Raw genomic sequence first — 23,295 nt, forward strand, 5'->3', positions numbered from 1 at the left:
CGTAGAAGCTACACTGTGACAGAATAGGACAGACTCGATGGAGAAGCCGGAATTTCCTGCCATTTGTTTTTGTGTATTTGCATCGCTACCATGTATGTTTTGCTGGTGCCATTGTTAACCTTTGTCACACAGTTACCTCATCCACAAGTGATAGCTCTCCGTAGTATCCTGATATTATGTAATACTCCTGGTAATACATTTCTGGTGCTTAGTACAACAACGAGAAGCAAATGTGTCAATACCGGCAGCCAGAGAACTTCTAATCATTTTAAACACTCATTCTCTAAAATAGTTCAATTGTCTCTTCCGGCCAGCCTTCAGTGTTTATTTTCCTGCTTTCCCCAGAATAGCTCGATGCTGCTGAAGGATTAGGTACACTGTGCTACCCAGTAACCACGGATTTCCATTGCCTCAGGAGACGTGAGATCGGGGAAGATAGATCTACAATATGAAAACAAGGAATTCGCGGGGACAGCTGAAGATTCTACTTTACGGTTGCAGCAAGAAGTTGTGAGATTCTTCAACCTGTTCTGATGTGCCAGCCACTTAGAAGCAACGCGTAAACAGCTGCTATCAATCGATCAATAGCTCCTGAGGGATCTTTAAAAAAGACTGTGGCAACTACAGAGGAATCTCCTTGTTATCAGCCATTGGGAAAGTCGTCATTAGAATCCTCCTCAACCGTCTTCTCCCTGTGGCTGAGGAGCTCTCCCCAGAGTCACAATGCAGATTTCGTCCACTATGGGATACAACTGACATGATTGTTATGGCACGAAAGCTGCAAGAAAAATGCAGGGACAGCACCAACCCTTGTACATGGCCTTCTTTGATCGTACAAAGGCCTTTAACACTGTCAACCGGGAGGGACAATGGAGTGTCCTCCTCCGTTTCGGCTGCCCCCAAATGTTTGTCACCATCCTCCACTAATGGTCTACAGGGCTGTAGTGATACCCGCCCTCCTGTATGGCTCAGAGACATGGACCATATACAGTAGACACCTCAAAATCACTGGAGAAATACCACCAACGATGTCTCAGCAAGATCCTGCAAATCCACTGGGAGGACACAGGCACCAATGTCACTGTCCACGATCAGGCCAACATCCCCAGCATCGAAGCACTGACCACACTCGACCAGCTCCGTTGGGCGGACTACATTATTCGCATGCCTGACACAAGACTCCCAAAGCAAGCGCCCTACTTGGAACTCCTACAGGGCAAGCGAGCCCAAGGTGGGCAGAGGAAACGTTTGAAGGACACCCTTAAAGCCTCCTTGATAAAGTGCAACATCCCCACCGACACCTGGGAATCCCTGGCCCAAGACTGCTCTAAGTGGAGGAGGTGCATCCGGGAGGGCGATGAGCACCTCGAGTCTCGTCACTGAGAGCATGCAGAAAACAGGCGCAGGCAGCGGAAGGAGCGTGCGGTAAACCAGACCCCGCCATCCACCCTTTCCTTCAACGACTGTCTGTCCCACCTGTGACAGGGACTGTGGTTCTCGTATTGGACTGTTCAGTCACCTAAGAACTCACTTTTTGAGTGGAAGCAAGTCTTCCTCGATTTCGAGGGACTGCCTATGATGATGAGCTCCTGAGGGATAAATAGTAAGCCCATCACTTTGTTATCTTGCACCAGCATATGCACTGCACCATTTCAGCCATCTTTCAGATGAGATGTTAACTTGAGGTCCCGTCTGCCCTCTCAGGTGGACGTAAAAAATCCCATGGCACTATTTTGAAGAAAAGCAGGGGAGTTATCCGCATGTCCTGGCCAATATTTATCCCTCAATCAACATAACAAAAAAACAGATCATCTGGTCATTATCACATTGCTGTTTGTGGGAGCTTACTGTGCGCAAATTGGCTGCCGCGTTTCCTACATTACAACAGTGACTACACTCCAAAAGTACTTAATTGGCTGTAAAGCGCTTTGAGATGTCCGGTGGTCATGAAAGGCGCTATATAAATCCAAGTCTTTCTTACTTTTATTATTGAAAGAAATTCAAGTCCTGCCAAGAAACATAGTGCAATCTGTGCAAGTGACCTCCCCGAATGAGCTGGTAAAGCCAGTAACTGAGCCGCACTGGACCGCAGGCCCGATCAATGTCCTGTGCTGAGTTCGGTGATTATGGCAGCAGTAGGGAAACCACAACTGTCTCCGGCACCCACAGATTAGAAAAGAAACATCTGGGGTTCCCAATCTGGACTGTTATCCAGTGATCCCAGTTGAAGCTTGGGTTTGTGGACATTGGGTTAGGATAGGATTCAGCTGACATGTGTTATTCCCGTGGTAAAAGTGCCTTGTCAATAGTTACAGTCAAGGCTTCCACATGAAGAATAATCATTAGGTTGTGTTGCATGCTGAGTGTTATTCTGTCCCGAGAAATGGGGATTGGTTTCAAAACTGGGCAAGTTTCGGGCAGGTGAATGTTCAAGTGCAAAATGCATAGGCTGGAGAAAATGTGGGGTCCCAGGCTATTTTAATTCCTGGACCCCATTAACATGCTGTTGCTCCACTTCCCGCCTGGAATGGGTAGCAAACAAATGCCAGGCATGTAAAATTGGGCACCCCTTGGCCATCCACTGGCATGAAGGTGAGTTTCAGCAAGGCTGGTCTGGGAGAGTCTCCTGGGAAGGAAGTGGGGTTGGGAAGTGTGGGGACAGATAACTGGAGCCGAGGTAGCTGCGTATTCCATTTCGGTGCCCAGTGTCATAAGAACATAAGAACATAAGAACATAAGAAATAGGAGCAGGAATAGGCCATTTGGCCCCTTGAGCCTGCTCCGCCACTCAATAAGATCATGGCTGATCTGATCAGGGGCTCAGCTCCACTTCCCTGCCCGCTCCCCATGACCCTTTATTCCCTTCTCGCTCAAAAATCTGTCTATCCCCGCCTTAACTATATTCAATGACCCAGCCTCCACAGCTCTCTGGGGCAGAGAATTCCACAGATTTACAACCCTCTGAGAGAAGAAATTTCTCCTCATCTCAGTTTTAAATGTATTTAAATGTAATGTATTTGCTTCATGGATTCTTTGCTTAAGAATTCATAGTAACACATTGTTATTAAGAACTAGTTGGTTTATTAACAAAGGTTTAACAATCACACTACACATTACCAGTTCATGCACCAGGCTCACAACCACATGCCTCATCGTGGATCCCCTAAACCCACTGACTGGGGTTTTATTGAGTCTTGTGAACATCACGTGACTGGCTAAGTCACTCACAATTCGACAACTCTGCAACTATTTTAGTGCAAAACAATAAGTCAAGTTCCCCCGCGTATTAAAGGGACACTAAACCGACAAATTAAACAAATTAAACTTTTAACATTAAATGGATCAAATTAAAATGTGTTTGCTGGGGGTGATGATACACTTCAGTCCCTCTGCCGTGCACCTCTTGCGGAAGGTCGCGAGCGTACTGGTGGACACCGCGTGCTCCAACTCCAGGGACATCTTGGCTCGAACATAACCGTGGAAGAGAGGCAGGCAGTCGGGCTGAACGACCCCCTCGACCGCCTACTGCCTGGTGACCTTGGCCATGCCCAGAACAGTCCTACGAGGAGGCCTTCCGATCTGCCCACTCAATAACTATTTTAGTTGTAAACTAATACTCAAGTGCCCCCTGATTAAAGGAGGGGTGGGGGGCACATTCCAAAAACTTTTCAGGTGCCCCCTTGTTTTCATTTTAATTTTTTTTTTTCCTGAGGGCACCAAAACACAAATTATACAAGTGCCCCCTGGCTAAAAGGGGGGGGGGGGGCACTAAAACCATTAAATTAAACAAATTAACATTTAGACATAAAATCAAATTAAAATTTGGTTGCCAAGGGTGATGATGCACTCCAGTCCCTCTGGTGCCCACCTCTTGCGGAAGGCCGCGAACATACCGGTGAACACCGCGTGCTCCATCTCCAGGGTCACCCTGGCCCGGATGTAACCATGGAAGAGAGGCAGGCAGTCGGGCTGAACAACCCCCTCGACTGCCCACTGCCTGGACCGATTAATGGCCACCTTGGCCATGCCAGGAGCAGTCCTACGAGGTGGCCTTCCGACCTGCCTGCTCCCCTCCGCACAGGGTGCCACGATAACTCGACAAACCTTTGAGTATACTCACAGGTGCATACAATTCACCCAGAAGAGCATCCCTGCTCCTCCTGGCCCCACAAAGGAAAGTTAAAAATGTACTTATTTGGGCCTCTTCATCTGCCCGGCAGTTCCGGACTCTCTTCAGCCTGTCACGGCGATTCCCCCGCTCAGACCTGAGTTAAAATTACAGTTGGGACACGTGTCGTGTATGTAACCACAATGCAACACCACTGTATTACTGTATACACTCAACCTAGATGCACACCTTGAACACAAGAGGTGAACTTGTGGGAGACAAGTTTCACACAGGTATAAAAAGGGAGGTCCCACGCAGGGTCATCATCTTTGGAGTCTTGTGAATAAAGAGTTAAGGTCACAGAGTGACCTTGTCCCCAGAATGTGCCTCGTGTGGTTTCATACTGTAGAGTAAGGACTTTACATTGGCGACGAGAAACGGGAATTCACGACCCACGAGAATGGCCACCGGTAGCACAGAGGAACGGTATTGTGTTGGGGAAGACTGGGACGATTTTGTCGAGAGGCTTCAGCAAAGCTTCGTTACGAAAGAATGGCTGGGGGATGCGATGGCCGACAAGCGAAGGGCTCATCTTTTGACCAGCTACGGACCAAAGACTTACGCGCTCATGAAGGACTTACTGGCACCCGAAAAGCCGGCGGTCAAAACCTTTGAAGAACTTAGCAAATTGATTGGGGAGCACCTCAAACCGGCGAGTAGCATACATATGGCCCGACACAGATTCTACACCCATCGACGTCGTGAAGGACAGAGCATACCGGACTTTGTAGCGGACCTCCGGCGTTTGGCCAGCCTCTAAGTTCACAGATGCCTGCAGGGCGGAGATGCTAAGGGACTTCCTTATCGTGGGCATCAGTCATGCGGGAATTTTCTGCAAATTAATTGAGACCAAGGATTTGACCTTGGAATTGGAAGCATTGATAACACAAACTTTCATGGCAGGGGAGGAAGAGACGAAAATAATATACGCGCGCAATTCTGCCTCTAACGCGACGATGGATCAGGAGTCAACATCATCAATGCGACTCAGAGCCCCGCAGGCAGACAGGGGCAGTCCGACACTCCCCAAGCAGCAATAGACCCCAGAGTAGGACTTCAACAGAGACAATGGCAGGCTGAACGGACAGTCACGCCATCACAGTGGACAATGCGGCCCGGGATGGGGCCATTGACACCCACTAATAGGGTACTTAAGAGCAGTCAAAGGGACAGTCAGCGCGGAATGCCTGGCCAGAGTCCCTTTGTTCCCAACAATGGAAACTTTAACTCATGCTGGAGGTGTGGGGGAAAACACTCAGCTCGATCTTGCAGATTTCAACAGTTTGTCTGCAGGAACTGCAATCTCAGTGGCCACTTAGCTCGAATGTGCAGGAAGTCTGCAACCAGACTAATATATGAGGTGGATGGACCAGAAGAGGGTTCTTTGAGGCAGGATGACTTTTGGGGCAAATCAATGGACGCCGAGGTTCAGCGGGTCTATGTGGCGAATATTCACAGTTCATACACCAAAACGCCACCAATGATGATGAGGGTTTTATTAAACAGTATCCCAGTACGCATGGAGCTGGACACTGGGGCTAGCCAGTCACTCATGGGCGTTCAGCAATTTGAGAAGCTATGGCCACTTAAAGCCAGTAGACCCAAATTAGCACGTATTGAGTCACAATTATGGACTTACACTAAAGAAATCATTCCGGTGCTAGGCAGTGCAATGTTGGCTGTCACACACAATGGGTTAGTGAATCGGCTGCCTCTCTGGATTGTCCCCGGCAATGGTCCCGCACTATTGGTGAGCCGAGATGAACTGGAAATGTGGGGATGTTCACGCAAAGTTCGTGCTCACAAGTCCTACAACAATTCGATTCACTATTCCAACCTGGTGTCAGGACTTTCAAAGGCACTAAAGTAGTGATACACATCACCCCGGACGCCAGGCCAGTGCACCACAAAGCCAGAGCGATGCCGTATGTGATGCGGGAAAAGATCGAGAGCGAATTGGACCGGCTGTTGAGAGAGGGCATCATCTCATCTGTTGAATTCAGCGACTGGGCGAGCCCCATCGTTCCCGTCCTAAAAGCGGATGGCTCTGTCAGGATCTGTGACGACTACAAGGCCACCATCAATCGGGTGTCCCTACAAGATCAATACCCGCTCCCAAGAGCGGAGGACTTTTTCGCCACGCTGGCAGGCGGCAAGCTGTTCACCAAGTTGGACCTCACTTCAGCCTATATGACCGAGGAACTGGCCGACGAATCTAAACTACTGACCACCATCACCACGCACAAGGGACACCTGTCATGTATGTGACCACAATGTAACACCACTGTATTACTGTATACACTCAACCTAAATGCACACCTTGACCACAAGGGGTGAACTTGTGGGAGACACTCCTTCCTGATCACACAGGTATAAAAAGGGGGGTCCCACGCAAGGTCATCGTCTTTGGAGTCCTGTGAATAAAGAGTTAAGGTCACAGAGTGTGCCTCATGTGGTTTCATACTATAGAGTAAGGACTTTACAACGCCAATAACATAATAAGACTCTATCTGCATATTTAAAGAAGGTCTTAGTCAGGCTTAGTCGTCCATCCAGAAGCCTGAGTAAATATCGCAGTTGGTGGGATCGGGACTGCTTTCTGTCAGCAGCATTTTCACAAATGCCATCCAACGGGCAGGTGGGGTTAAAATCACCACACTAGCCATTTTTCTTCCGTCAAATTTTATTCCCACCTCTACTGAAGGGATTACTTATAATTCCATAAAGGATGACAATAGTAATGTGCTCGCGCTTTCCATTGCAATGTGCACTTAGTTTTACCTGGAGTAAAGATCCTGAGAATGTGCCTGCATTCCCGACATTAAAACATCAACAACAACAGTATTTTGCATTTGTATAGCAGCTTTAACATAGCAGAACATCCAAGGCTCTTCACAGGAGGGTAATCAAATATTTTAAAAAATTGACACTGAGCCAAAGAAGGAGATAGGACAGGCGACCAAAAGCTTGATCAAAGAGGTAGGTGTTAAGGAGCGACTTAAAGGAGGAGAGAAGTAGAGAGACAGAGGGGTTTAGGGAGGGATTTCCAGAGCTTAGGGCCTAGGGTTACAGACCTAGCGCTGGTAATTGGGATTAGACTGGATGACCTTTTGTTGGATGGCGCAGATACGATGGTAAGTACTGCAGGGAATCGAATACAGCCAGAGTGATCTCCTGGACTAGTTTCGATTGCCTGGATGGGTTGGAGAGGAATTTTCCCAGATTTTTTTTCCCCAGTTAGCCTGGGTTTTTATCGAGTCAAGTGCTTCTCATTCCCTACTTTATAGCCGAGCTAACATTCTTTATATAGTGAGACGGATAACATTAAAAAGTGACCAACATTCTACCTATACCCTCAAATTTTGTGCCCCCAAAATTTAGCACTACATCACGCCTTCCTCACACAGACTAAATCCAAATGGACCTTGTTCCTTTAGATTTCTTTTATTTGCGTTTACAGCTCCTCCCCCGAAATATGCACACAGTACATGGTAGAAAAATGCCATTTATCCACTGCAGCAAGAGAAATAGGCTGCGGCGTGAACAGAAATGAAGTCACCGTGAATCTGGCAGCTGGAAGACACAAATCTTTCTTTTCTCTCGTCCTGCTTATAAATAAATGTACTTCAGGGAACTCCTGAGCATCTCATTTAAATCGTCAAACCTGTCAAATATTGACCTTTTGCATTTTTACAATGATGTACAGCCACTTTCTGACCTCGATGAGAAGCAAGGCATTAGTGTCTTTGGACTTTACCAAACATAGATACAAAAAAAAATGAATAAGCCGCTTATGCTGTTAGCCAGCTGCGACAGATTACACAGGAAGCTTGTCGTTATCAATGAAGTAGTTAAAACTCTGGGGAGGAATCAAGTTGGAGAAATGTAAAATGCACCACAAAACATTTTTATGAGGATATTATGAGCCTGTTGTTTGTCACTGGGCCACTCTCCACCAATTAACCCCCCCACCCCCCTCCCCACGCAACAGGATACCTTGTTCATGTGCAATCTGAACCAAAGCCGTGACTTCAACACAGGGCAAGCGGGGACTGGGGCGAGCAGGAAGAGCTCCTGTCATTGGCAGCCTGAGGCGCAAGGCCATTTTAAACTTCCGGGCCTCGTTGCTGTAATGTATGCACCTCTGAGTATGCTCTCAGGTTTGTAGAGCTGTTAAAACATGAAAAAAAACACAAAAAAACCCTCAAAAAACCCCAAAAAGGGCAACTGAAAAGTGTTTGGAGTGCCCCCCCCTCTTCAATAAGAAGGCACTTGATTTAACGTTTATTTTTGTTTTGCAAAAGGGTTGTAGAGCTGTTGAATTTAGTGCCCCCCCCACTTTTAGCCAGGGGGCAGTTGTATAATTTGTGTTTTTACTGCCCTAAACCCCACACCCCCAAAAAGCAAAAAAAAAGGGGCACTTGAAAAATGTTTGGAGTGTCTCCCCCCTCCCGCCAATTTTAATCAGGGGGCACTTGAGTTCATTGTTTATTTTGTTTTGAAACAAAAACATAGAAACATAGAAAATAGGTGCAGGAGTAGGCCATTCGGCCCTTCTAGCCTGCACCATCCTTCAATGAGTTCATGGCTGGACATGCAACTTCAGTACCCCATTCCTGCTTTCTCGCCATACCCCTTGATCCCCCTAGTAGTAAGGACTTCATCTAACTCCCTTTTGAATATATTTAGTGAATTGGCCTCAACTACTTTCTGTGGTACAGAATTCCACAGGGTCACCACTCTCTGGGTGAAGAAGTCTCTCCTCATCTCGGTCCCAAATGGCTTACCCCTTATCCTTAGACTGTGACCCCTGGTTCTGGACTTCCCCAACATTGGGAACATTCTTCCTGCATCTAACCTGTCTAAACCCGTCAGAATTTTAAACGTTTCTATGAGGTTCCCTCTCATTCTTCTGAACTCCAGTGAATACAAGCCCAGTTGATCCAGTCTTTCTTGATAGGTCAGTCCCGCCATCCCGGGAATCAGTCTGGTGAACCTTCGCTGCACTCCCTTAATAGCAAGAATGTCCTTCCTCAAGTTAGGAGACCAAAACTGTACACAATACTCCAGCTGTGGCCTCACCAAGGCCCTGTACAACTGTAGCAACACCTCCCTGCCCCTGTACTCAAATCCCCTCGCTACGAAGGCCAACATGCCATTTGCTTTCTTAACCGCCTGTTATACCTGCATGCCAACCTTCAATGACTGATGTACCATGACACCCAGGTCTCGTTGCACCTCTCCTTTTCCTAATCTGTCACCATTCAGATAATAGTCTGTCTCTCTGTTTTTACCACCAGAGTGGATAACCTCACATTTATCCACATTATACTTCATCTGCCATGCATTTGCCCACTCACCTAACCTATCCAAGTCACTCTGCAGCCTCATAGCATCCTCCTCGCAGCTCACACTGCCACCCAACTTAGTGTCATCCGCAAATTTGGAGATACTACATTTAATCCCCTCGTCTAAATCATTAATGTATAGTGTAAACAGCTGAGGCTCCATCACAGAAACTTGCGGTACCCCACTAGTCACTGCCTGCCATTCTGAAAAGTACCCATTTACTCCTACTCTGTGCTTCCTGTCTGACAACCAGTTCTCAATCCATGTCAGCACACTAGCCCCAATCCCATGTGCTCTAACTTTGCACATCAATCTCTTGTGTGGGACCTTGTCGAAAGCCTTCTGAAAGTCCAAATATACCACATCAACTGGTTCTCCCTTGTCCACTCGACTGGAAACATCCTCAAAAAATTCCAAAAGATTTGTCAAGCATGATTTCCCTTTCACAAATCCATGCTGACTTGGACCTATCATGTCACCTCTTTCCAAATGCGCTGCTATGACATCCTTCATAATTGATTCCATCATTTTACCCACTACTGAGGTCAGGCTGACCGGTCTATAATTCCCTGTTTTCTCTCTCCATCCTTTTTTTAAAAAGTGGGGTTACATTGGCTACCCTCCACTCCATAGGAACTGATCCAGAGTCAATGGAATGTTGGAAATGCATCCGCTATTTCCAAGGCCACCTCCTTAAGTACTCTGGGATGCAGTCCATCAGATCCTGGGGATTTATCGGCCTTCAATCCCATCAATTTCCCCAACACAATTTCCCGACTAATAAGGATTTCCCTCAGTTCCTCCTCCTTACGAGACCCTCTGACCCCTTTTATATCCGGAAGGTTGTTTGTGTCCTCCTTAGTGAATACCGAACCAAAGTATTTGTTCAATTGGTCTGCCATTTCTTTGTTCCCCATTATGACTTCCCCTGATTCTGACTGCAGGGGACCTACGTTTGTCTTTACGAACCTTTTTCTCTTTACATATCTATAGAAACTTTTGCAATCCGTCTTAATGTTCCCTGCAAGCTTCTTCTCGTACTCCATTTTCCCTGCCCTAATCAAACCCTTTGTCCTCCTCTGCTGAGTTCTAAATTTCTCCCAGTCCCCGGGTTCGCTGCTATTTCTGGCCAATTTGTATGCCACTTCCTTGGCTTTAATACTATCCCTGATTTCCCTTGATAGCCACGGTTGAGCCACCTTCCCTTTTTTATTTTTACGCCAGACAGGAATGTACAATTGTTGTAGTTCATCCATGCGGTCTCTAAATGTCTGCCATTGCCCATCCACAGTCAACCCCTTAAGTATCATTCGCCAATCTATCCTAGCCAATTCACACCTTATACCTTCAAAGTTACCCTTCTTTAAGTTCTGGACCATGGTCTTGGAATTAACTGTTTCATTCTGCATCCTAATGCAGAATTCCACCATATTATGGTCACTTTTCCCCAAGGGGCCTCGCATAATGAGATTGCTAATTAATCCTCTCTCATTACATAACACCCAGTCTAAGATGGCCTCCCACCTAGTTGGTTCCTCGACATATTGGTCTAGAAAACCATCCCTTATGCACTCCAGGAAATCCTCCTCTACCGTATTGCTTCCAGTTTGGCTAGCCCAGTCTATGTGCATATTAAAGTCACCCATTATAACTGCTGCACCTTTATTGCATGCATCCCTAATTTCCTGTTTGATGCCCTCCCCAACATCACTACTACTGTTTGGAGGTCTGCACCTCCAACATTCAGGAAGGATAGAATAACTCCCACTAACGTTTTTTGCCCTTTGGTGTTCTGCAGCTCTACCCATATAGATTCCACAACGTCCAAGCTAATGTCTTTCCTAACTATTGCATTAATCTCCTCTTTAACCAGCAATGCTACCCCACCTCCTTTTCCTTTTATTCTATCCTTCCTGAATGTTGAATACCCCTGGATGTTGAGTTCCCAGCCCTGATCATCCTGGAGCCACGTCTCCGTAATCCCGATCACATCATATTTGTTAACATCTATTTGCACAGTTAATTCATCCACCTTATTACGGATACTCCTTGCATTAAGACACAAAGCCTTCAGGCTTGTATTTTTAACACCCTTCGTCCTTTTAGAATTTTGCTGTACAGTGGCCCTTTTTGTTCTTTGCCTTGGGTTTCTCTGCCCTCCACTTTTCCTCATCTCCTTTCTGTCTTTTGCTTTTGTCTCCTTTTTGATTTCCTCTGTCGCCCTGCATTGGTTCCCATCCCCCTGCCATTTTAGTTTAACTCCTCCCCAACAGCACTCGCAAACACTCCTCCGAGGACATTGGTTCCAGTCCTGCCCAGGTGCAGACCGTCCGGTTTGTACTTGTCTCACCTCCCCCAGAACCGGTTCCAATGCCTCAGGAATTTGAATCCCTCCCTGCTGCACCACTGCTCAAGCCACGTATTCATCTGCGCTATCCTGCGATTCCTACTCTGACTAGCACATGGCACTGGTAGCAATCCCGAGATTACTACTTTTGAGGTCCTACTTTTTAATTTAGCTCCTAGCTCCTTAAATTCGTTTTGTAGGACCTCATCCCTTTTTTTAACCTATGTCGTTGGTACCAATGTGCACCACGACAACTGGCTGTTCTCCCTCCATTTTTAGAATGTCCTGCACCCGCTCTGAGACATCCTTGACCCTTGCACCAGGGAGGCAACATACCATCCTGGAGTCTCGGTTGCGGCCGCAGAAACGCCTATCTATTCCCCTCACAATTGAATCCCCTATCACTATCGCTCTCCCACTCTTTTTCCTGAGTTGTAGAGCTGTTGAATGGTGGAGGAGTGGGTTGGATGGCGCCAGGCTTATTGGCACTGCACCTAAACTGGGCCGACATCTGCCGCGTGGCCGATGCCATCGAGTCGCTAAAAACAGCTCTGGGCCCTGACTCTGTTAGATGTATCGAGGAGGCTCAAGCACATGGGGAGATCTCGTCCGAACTGACCCCAGTCCGGACGGAATTCCTCATCGGCGCCAAGCCCCGAAACCCCCCTCGGGAGCTGGCGCCTCACAACTTGAGCCGCCTCGGGGAAATCCCCTCTGTGCCTTTCAGTTCTGCATGGAGAACTGCTCCTGTACGGGCTGCTCCTGCACACTCTTCACGTTGTCATTCTCATCTGTCGTCCGGACACGCCATGGTGCACCATCTTGCCGTCCGGAGGAGGCGTGGGTCTCCGATGGAGTGCACTCTACGTGGGAGTCCTCCCACTATTTATCAGAGAATTGGCCTGGAGGGTGGTGAACGGAGCAGTCCCCTGCAACAAATTTTTAAGTTGGTTCACAGGCTCCCAGGCCGCCTGCAATTTCTGTGGTCTGGAAGAGTCATGTTCCATGTTTTTATTGAATGCACGAGGTTGCAGCCCCTGTTTTATTATTTAAAGGGGCTGCTCCTCAAATTCTGGCTGCACTTCAGTCCCACACTCCTGATCTTTGGGCACCCTGTGCGGAGGGGAGCGGGTAGGTCCGAGGGCCTCCTCGTAGGACTGCTCCTGGGCACGGCCAAGGACGCCATCAGCTGGTCCAGGCAGCGGGCAGTCGAGGGGGTCGTTCAACCTGACTGCCTGCCTCTCTTCCGCGCGTACATCTGAGCCAGGGTGTCCTTGGAGATGCAGCACGTGGTGTCCACCGGTACGCTCGCGGCCTTCCACGAGAGGTGGGCACCAGAGGGGCTGGAGTGTATCATCACCCCCGGCAACCAAATTTTTATTTGATTTTATATGTTTAAAGTTTAATTTGTTTATTATGCCGGGTTTTAGTGTTCCCTCCCCCCCTTTTAGCCAGGGAGCACTTCTATAATTTGTGCTTTTAGTACCCACAAAAAACCTAAACCCCCCCCCCCAAAAAAATAACCCCAAAGGGACACTTGTTTGAAAGGGTTTGGAGTGTGTCCCTCCTCCCACTTAATCAGGGGGCACTTGATTTAATTGTTTAACTTGTTCACAACAAAAAAGTTGTCGAGCTGTTGAATGACGGAGGAGCGGGCTGGATGGCACCAGACGAGCTGGCACGGCACCTAACCTGGGCCGATGTCCAGCGCATGGCCAATGCCATCGAGTTGCTACAAACAGCACTGGGCCCTGACTCCATTAGGTGTGTCGAGGAGGCTCAAGCACATGGGGAGATCCCGTCCGAACTGACCCCTGTCCGGACGGAATTCCTCATCGGCGCCAAGCCCCGAAACCTCCCTCAGGAGCTGGCGCCTCACAACTTCAGCCTCCTTGGGGAAATCCCCTCCGTGCCTTTCAGTTCTGCACAGAGGGGATTCCTGTACGGGCTGTTCTTGCACATTCTCGACGTTGCCATCCTCGTCTGCCGTCTGGACATGTCATGGCACACCATCTTGCCGTCCGGAAGAGGCGGGGTCCCCAATGGAGTGCTCTCCAAGCGGGAGTCCTCCCTCTATTTATTGGGGACTTGGCCTGGAGGGTGTTGCATGGAGCAGTCCCGTGCAATAAGTTTTTAAGTCAGTTTATGGTCTCCCAAGCCGCCAGCAATTTCTGCAATCTGGAAGAGTCTATGTTCCATGTTTTTATGGAATGTGTGAGGTTGCAGCCCCTGTTTCATTATTTAAAGGGGCTGCTCCTCAAATTCTGGTTGCACTTCAGTCCCACACTCCTGGTCTTTGGGCACCCTGTGCGGAGGGGAGCGGGCAGGTCGGAAGGCCTCCTCATAGGACTGCTCCCAAGGCCAAGGGGGCCATCAGCCGGTCCTGGCAGCGGGCGATCGAGGAGATCGTTCAGCCTGACTGACTGCCTCTCTTCCGCGATTACATCCAAGCCAGTGTGTCCCTGGAGATGGAGCACGCAGTGTCCCTCGGTACGCTCACGGCCTTCCGCAAGAGGTGGGCGCCAGAGGGACTGGAATGCATCATCACCCCTGGCAACCAAATTTTAATTTGGACCACTTTTCTAAAGTTTAATTTGTTTAAGTTTGTCGGTTTTAATGCCCCCCCCCCCCCACCCCCCTATAATAAGGTGGCACTTGTATAATTTGTTCAAGAGGGAGTTTGATATGGCCCTTACAGCTAAAGGGATCAAGGGGTATGGAGAGAAAGCAGGAAAGGCGTACTGAGATGAATGATCAGCCATGATCTTATTGAATGGTGGTGCAGGCTCGAAGGGCCGAATGGCCTACTCCTGCACCTATTTTCTATGTTTCTATAATTTGTATTTTTGGTGCCCTCAAAAAAACAACAAGGGGGCACTTGAAAAGTTTTTGCAGTGTGACCCCCCCTTTAATCAGGGAGCACTTGATTATGGTGTCTACAAAAATAGTTGTAGAGCTGTTGTTCTAGAGGAGTCCGTGTTCCATGTGTATGTTGTATGTGTGAGGTTGCAGCCCCTCTTCCATTATTTGAAGAGGTTGTTCCTCAAATTCTGGTTGCACTTCAGTCCCACACTCCTGATCTTTGGGCACCCTGTGTGGAGGGGAGCGGGTAGGTCGGAAGGCCTCCGCATAGGACTGCTCCTGGGCATGGCCAAGGTGGCCATCAACTGGTCCAGGCAGCGAGCAGTCGAGGGGGTCGTTCAGCTTGTCTACCTGCCTCTCTTCCGCGGTTACATCCGAGCCAAGGTGTCCCTGGAGATGGAGCATGCGGAGTTCACCGGTACGCTCGCGGCCTTCCGCGAGAGGTGGGCGCCGGAGGGACTGGAGTGCATCATCACCCCCGGCAACCAAATTTTAATTTGAACCACTTAATGTCTAAAGTGTAATTTGTTTATTTTTCAGTTTAGTGCCTCTTTAATAAGAGGGCATTTGATTTACAGGTGCAACTAAAATAGTTGTAGAGCTGTTGAGTTGTGAGTAGCTTAGCCAGTTACGTGATGTTCACAAGACTCAATAAAACCCCAGTCAGTTGGGTTTAGGGGATCCACGATGAGGCAGGTGGTTGTGAGCCTGGTGGATGAACTGGCGATGTGTAGAGTTATTGTTAAACCTTTGTTAGTAAACCAACTTGTTCTTAATAGCAGTGTATTGCTATGAATTCCTAAGCAAAGAACCCATGAAGCAAATACTTTACAGTTGCCATGTAGGAGGAAGGACCCCCCCCCCCCCCCCCCGAGTATAAACCTGTCGGGAATGAAGTGGCAGGTGGGTTGGAGCAGGATCTCGCACGGTGGATGGGTTCTCAAAGGAACGGTCCCTGGCATAACGAAAGTGATGATTTGTGGGTTCTGGAGGCAATTGCATTTGGGGAAGTGAGGGAGGGGGAAGTTCGGACTAAGGTAAGCTCAATATTTCCTTGTGGGGCCCAGAGGAACACTGCTGCCCTGTCTGGCCCACAAGGAAATTTTTAACAATGAATTAAGTTGAGCATGGGCGTCTCCTGGCCCCTATCCTGCCTGTCGCCAGGTTAGACCCGGCGAGTCCAACATTCTGCCTGATTTTCACGACATGGGATTAAAATGGTGCGGAGTCTGGATTACATCATCAGACCATGACTTTTCAATATTAATGAGTCCCCTGCCTGCCTGTGGCGGGCGTCCCGACACTGCCGAAAACCCGACAGTTAAAATAGCAGTGGGCGCGAACGTGTCAGGAATGCGGCATGAATCGTCCCACCGCCATTTTGACCCCCCGTTACAATCGGGCCCGAAGTACTGCACTGTAATCAAAGTGTTCAAAATAAGCATTGTGTTGACTTAATGTAAATCAACAGCCAGGAATAAGAACTAAAAAAAACAACAGGCTGAGCGACATGGAACAACATGGAAAGAATTATTCATCTGAAGTAAACACTTGTAAAGGTGAAGGAAAAATTTGCAGAACAAAATCAGCAATGAACACTGAAAGATGAACATAGATTCGGGCCACTTCAACTGGCCTAAAAATTGTAACTTTCCGATTTTTGGTTACATTTGGGTTTTCTATTCCATCTCACGAGTTTTTTGTTAATTGGTTAGCCTGCTTTTATTACAGCAAATATAAGGTTAGGAATTACCTCAAGTGGCTACAAAATGTGCCAAAATAGTGGACAGAAAACGTCATCTGAATGACTTAATCATTTCTCAGCTAATAGTGCCTACAGTCATTTCTTGTTAAATGTCAGCTCGATTAAGAGTAGGAAGACTGAGATATGAGCTTTGACTTTAGGGGCATGGTTAAAGAATAATCCAAGAGTGTCCATAATCTGGCAACATATTCAATGGATGTGATTAACAGAGGTGAGCCATAAAGTTAAAATGTTCCAGGCCCTTATTTTTTTATTTGTAATTCTGATGATTGCTATTGGTAACTGAGCCTGAAAACCGAGACGACTGAAGACTGGATTGTGTTTCTTTGGTTACGGACCGATGGTCAAAAAAGTTTAATGTCAGAGTTTGCAATTTTGTTCAAAAACATAATTTCATGAGCTTCCAGAGCTGGCTCTGATATAAAGTGGGCCGAAGTTTGGGCTCTAACATTGCTCACTGCCAGCGTTGCTCCTCAAAGGCAGCGGAGTTTCATGAAATGACCCCTCACATGTATTGGTGCATTCATTTTATCAGCATAGAGTTCAGGACTTATGGAAGTGCTCTACTGATAGTGTTGTTGAATGTTTCTAGAACATAAAGATCATGACCTCTGACCCTGGCATAGGGTTCCCTAATTCCTGGGATGAGAGGGCTGTCCTGTGATGAGAGATTGTGTAGAATGGGCATATACTCTCTGGAGTTCAGAAGAACGAGAGGTGATCACATTGAAACATACAAGATTCTGAGGGGGATTGACAGAGTAGATGCTGAGAGGTTGTTTCCCCTGGTTGGAGAGTCGAGAACCAGGGGGTACAGTCTCAGGAAAAGGGGTAGGTCATTTAAGACAGAGATGAGGAGAAATGTCTTCACTCAGAAGGTTGTGAATCTTTGGAATTCTCTGCCCCAGAGGGCTGTTGAGTACATGCAAGGCTGAGATAGATAGATTTTTGGACTCTCGGGAAATCAAGGGATATGGAGATCAGGTGGGAAAGTGGGATTCAGGACAATGATCAGCCGTGATCTTACTGAATAGTGGAGTAGGCTTGAGGGGCAGCATGGCCTACTCCTGCTTGTAATTCTTATGTTCTTATTTGGCTGCCCATAGTGGGTGCCTATACCACTATGCCATATCGAGGGTAACTTCCCTAACCCCAATCTCAATTTTCTCCCTTCTGACCAATCGTGTTTGTTATCCTTCACCTAATTCTATACTGTTTAATCTTCTCTAGCAATGTAACTTAGCCCCATCCAACAATAGGCAAAAAATGTTTCCAACCTTGGCACGAACTTAAACAAACCACAGAATTTGTTGCAGTCAGAACCTTCAGTCTCACTGACAAAACATTGGCTGTGCAGAATATCACCTGCAGGTTTACCTGTGAGAGAGCATATCATAGAAACATAGAAAATAGGAGCAGGAGTAGGCTATTTGGCCCTTCGAGCCTGCACCACCATTCAATATGATCTAACTCAACACCATATTCCCGCTTTCTCCCCTTCAAAACTTCAAAAGTGTAAAGTAATTTGGGACATCCTGAGGTTGTGAAAGGCACTATGTAAATATAAGTTATTTCTTTTATTGCTACGGGTTGGGGGCGGTAGGGTTGGTGCCTGCACCACTAAGGATGCATCATGGGCACCCTGCAGCACACACACCTCAGAAAGTCGACGCCTGTTGCCATCCAGGAGGGGCTGCCTGGTGCTTCCTCCCTCCACTGCGGAAGAAATTTTTGTGGCCCCTTTTGTAAGGAGACCGGTAATGTCATTTTTTTTCAAATTATTTACCTTGTCTCAGGGGTGCAGGGCATTTCCATATCCTGGAACCCCTGGCGAGGCCCTTTTCCTCTCTTCAGGAGGTCGGCAAACCTCATTGCCCTCAACGTATCAGTGCCCACATTTACAATGCTCCCTCCATTGTCAAGGACGCAGGAACTCCAATCGTAGGGAGTCCCCACACTCGGCCCCCACACCCTCTGCCTCAGTGGCGCTGTTTGGGGTAGGTATAGTGTTGTGTATCTGTAAAGCATGCACTCCCATGTTCCGCCACCAGGGAGCTCATCCCCTGAATTCCCAAGGGATCCCAGCATCCCTTGGGAGCACTGTATATAAGCCGGCCCCTAAGGCCTGTTCCTCACTCTGGAGTGTCTTATTAAAGACTGAGGTCACTGTTACTTCAACCTCCCTGTGTTCATCTGTGTTAGGAACACAATAACTGGCGACGAGAATACGATCCAACGCAAAGATGCAGCAAACTGTGGGCATCCTGGAGAAGTTCTCGGAGGGTGAGGACTGGGAAGCCTATGTCGAACGGCTAGACCAGTACTTTGTGGCCAATGAGCTGGACATAGAAGGAAGTGCTGCAAAAAGGAGAGCGGTCCTCCTCACAGTTTACGGGGCACCGACCTACAGCCTCATGAAGAATCTTCTGGCTCCGGTGAAACCCACAGATAAGTCATATGAGGAGCTGTGTACACTGGTTCGGGAGCATCTTAACCCGAGGGAGAGCATGCTGATGGCGAGGTATTGGTTCTACACGTGCCAGTGATCTGAAGGTCAGGAAGTGGCGAGCTACGTTGCTGAGTTAAGGCGACTTGCAGGACAATGTGAGTTTGATGGCTACCTGGAGAAAATGCTCAGAGACGTTTTTGTACTGGGCATTGGCCACGAGATCATCCTATGAAAACTTTTGACTGTAGAGACACCGACCCTCAGTAAGGCAATTGCGATAGCACAGGCGTTTATGTCCACCAGTGATAACACCAAACAAATCTCTCAGCACACAAGTGCTAGCAATGTTCACAAATTAACTGGAACTGTGTTTGCCAGCAGAAATGTACAGGGAAGAACCCACGAGTCTGAACTGCCAGCAGGCCTCAGGTGACCCAGATGACTCAGAGTCACCAACTAAGGATGAATGCAAGGCAATTCACACCTTGTTGGCGTTATGGAGGCTTCCATTCAGCCTATTCATGCCGCTTCAAAGGATATGTTTGCAAGAGTTGTGGAACAATGGGGCACCTCCAACGAGCTTGCAAACGAGTTGCAAGCTCTGCAAAACCTGCTAACCACCACGTGGCAGAGGAAGATCGGTACATGGTGGATCAAAGCAATTTCGAGCCTGAGAGAGAGGAGGCAGATGCTGAAGTATATGGGGTGCACACATTTTCGACGAAATGTCCACTGATAATGCTAAACGTAAAATTGAATGGCTTACCCGTAGCCATGGAACTGGACACTGGCGCTAGCCAATCGATCATGAGTAAAAAGATGTTTGAGAGACTGTGGTGCAACAAGGCACTCAGACCAGCCCTGAGCCCCATCCACACGAAACTGAGAATGTACACCAAAGAGCTTGTCACTGTCCTGGGCAGCACCATGGTCAAGGCCACCTACGAGTGCACGGTGCATGAATTGCCACTCTGGATTGTCCCGGGCGATGGCCCCACACTGCTTGGAAGGAGCTGGCTGGGCAAAATCCACTGGAACTGGGATGACATCCGAGCGCTATCACATGTCGATGAGGCCTCATGTATCCAGGTTCTTAACAAATTTCCTTCCATTTTTGAGCCAGGCATTGGAAACTTTTCCGGGACGAAGGTGCAGATCCACTTGGACCCAGAGGCACGACCCATTCACCACAAAGCGCGAGCGGTACCTCACATGATGAGGGAGAGAGTGGAAATCGAGCTGGACAGGCTGCAATGTGAGGGCATCATCTCTCCAGTGGAATTCAGCGAGTGGGCCAGCCTGATTGTTCCAGTACTCAAAAGTGATGGCACGGTCAGGATTTGCGGCGATTATAAAGTAACAATTAATCGTTTCTCGCGATAGGACCAATACCCGCTACCTAAGGCAGATGACCTATTAGCGATGCTGGCAGGAGGCAAAACGTTCACCAAACTCGACCTGACTTCGGCCTACATGACGCAGGAGCTGGAGGAGTCTTCGAAGGGCCTCACCTGCATCAACACGCACAAGGGACTGTTCATCTACAACAGATGCCCGTTTGGAATTCGGTTGGCTGCAGCGATCTTCCAGTGAAACGTGGAGAGCCTACTCATGTCGGTACCACACACGGTGGTCTTTCAGGACGACATATTGGTCACGGGTCGGGACACCGCCGAGCACCTACAAAACCTGGGGGAGGTCCTCCAGCGACTGGATCGCATAGGGCTGCGGCTGAAGAGGTCGAAAGGCGTCTTCATGGCAACAGAAGTGGAGCTTTTGGGGAGAAAGATCACGGCGCTCGGCATTCAGCCCACAACACCAAGACAGAGGGTATCAGGAACAAGCCAAGGCCACAGAACGTCATGGAGCTGCGGTCGTTCCTGGGACTCCTCAACTATTTTGGTAACTTCCTCCCGGGCATAAGCACCCTTTTAAAGCCCCTACATGTGTTAATGCGCAAAGGTGAGAACTGGGTATGGGGACAAAACCAAATAATTGCTTTTGAGAAAGCCAGAAACATTTTATGCTCCAACAAGCTGCTTGTATTGTATAACCTGTGTAAAAGACTTGTGCTAGCATGTGACGCGTCGTTGTACGGAGTCGGGTGTGTATTACAACACGCTAACATTGCGGGGAAGTTGCAACCTGTCGCCTATGACTCCAGGAGCTTGTCTAAGGCCGAGAGGGCCTACAGCATGATTGAGAAAGAGGTATTAGCATGTGTGTTCGGGGTAAAAAAAATGCATCAGTGCCTGTTTGGCCTCAAATTTGAGCTGGAAACCGATCACAAGCCCCTCACATCCCTGTTCGCTGAAAACAAGGGGATAAATATTAATGCCTCAGCCCGCATACAAAGGTGGGCACTCGTGCTATCAGCGTATAACTATACCATCCACCACAGGCCAGGCACCGAGAACTGTGCAGATGCTCTCAGTCGGCGACCATTGCCCACCACAGGGATGGAAATGGCGCAGCCTGCAAACTTGTTAATGGTGGCGTAGCCCGCAGACTTGTTGATGGCCATGGAAGCATTTGAAAATGATAAATCACCTGTCACGGCCCACCAGATTAGGACTTGGACCAGCCAAGATCCTCTGCTGTCCCTAGTAAAAAAACTGTGTACTGCATGGGAGCTGGACTAGCATCCCTGTTGAAATGCAAGAGCAAATCAAGCCGTTCCAGCGGCAAAAGGATGAGCTGTCCATTCAGGCAGACTGCCTGTGGTTGAGTAACCGCGTAGTGCTACCAAAAATGGGCAGGGAGACGTTCATCTCAGATCTCCACAGCACACACCCGGGTATAGTAACGATGAAAGCGATAGCCAGATCGCACGTGTGGTGGCCCGGTATTGACTCTGACTTAGAGTCCTGTGTACGGTAATGCAGCGTATGTGCTCAGTTGAGCAACGCGCCCAGAGAGGCACCACTAAGTTTGTGGTCCTGGCCCTCCAGACCATATTTGAGGATCCATGTCGACTATGCGGGCCCGTTTCTCGGTAAAATGTTCCTGGTGGTGGTGGATGCTTTTCCAAAATGGATTGAATGTGAAATAATATCGGGAAGCACTGCCATCGCCAACATTGAAAGCCTGAGGGCCATGTTTGCCACCCACGGCCTGCCTGACATACTGGTCAGTGACAACGGGCCATGTTTCACCAGTGTCGAATTTAAAGAATTCATGTCCCGCAATGGGATCAAACATGTCACCTCGGCCCCATTTAAACCAGCCTCCAATGGGCAGGCAGCGCGGGCAGTACAAATCATCAAACAGAGCCTTAAACGAGTCACAGAAGGCTCACTCCAAACCCGCCTGTCCCGAGTACTGCTCAGCTACCGCACGAGACCCCACTCACTCACAGGGGTACCCCTGGCTGAGCTACTCATGAAAAGGACACTTAAAACCAGACTCTCGCTGGTTCACCCCAACCTGCATGATCAGGTAGAGAGTAGGCGGCAGCAACAAAATGTAAACGATGGTCGCGCCACTGTGTCACGGGAAATTGATCTGAATGACCCTGTGTATGTGCTAAACTATGGACATGGTCACAAGTGGATCGCGGGCACGTGATAGCTTAAGAAGGGAATTGGGTGATTGTAATCAAACGAAACAATGGACAAATTTGCAGAAAGCACCTGGACCAAACGAGGCTGCGGTTCACAGACTGCCCTGAACAACCCACAGCAGACACCACCTTTTTCGAGCCCACAACACACACCCAAAGGATCAACGACACCACGCCGGAGCAGGAAATCGAACCCATCATGCCCAACAGCCCAGCAAGGCCAGGCTCACCTAGCAGCCCTACAGGGCCAACAACACGCCAGCCCAGTGAGGGCACAGCCAACACACCAGAACAGACATTTGTACCGAGGCGGTCTACCAGGGAAAGAAAGGCTCCCGACCGCCTCACCTTATAAATAGTTTTCACTTTGACTTTGTGGGAGGAGTGATGTTGTGTATCTGTAAAGCATGCACTCCCATGTTCCGCCACCAGGGAGCGCATCCCCTGAAGTCCCAAGGGAACCCAGCGTCACTTGGGAGCACTGTATATAAGTCGGCTCCTAAGGCCTGTTCCTCACTCTGGAGTGTCTTATTAAAGACTGAGGTCACTGTTACTTTAACCTCCCTGTGTGCAATCTCATCTGTGTTAGGAACACAATATATTGGTTATACCATGGGGTACAGTGGCATAGTGGTTATGTTACAGGACTAGTAATCCAGAGAGATGAGTTCAAATCCCACCACGGCAGATGGCATACATTTGGAACTAAAAAGCTAGTATCAGTAATGGCGACCATGAAACTACAGGATTATTGGAAAAACCCAACTCGTTCACAAATGTCATTTAGAGAAGG

The sequence above is a fragment of the Pristiophorus japonicus genome, chromosome 2 (genome assembly GCF_044704955.1).
Source record: "Pristiophorus japonicus isolate sPriJap1 chromosome 2, sPriJap1.hap1, whole genome shotgun sequence".
In the NCBI taxonomy this organism is placed as follows: domain Eukaryota; kingdom Metazoa; phylum Chordata; class Chondrichthyes; family Pristiophoridae; genus Pristiophorus; species Pristiophorus japonicus.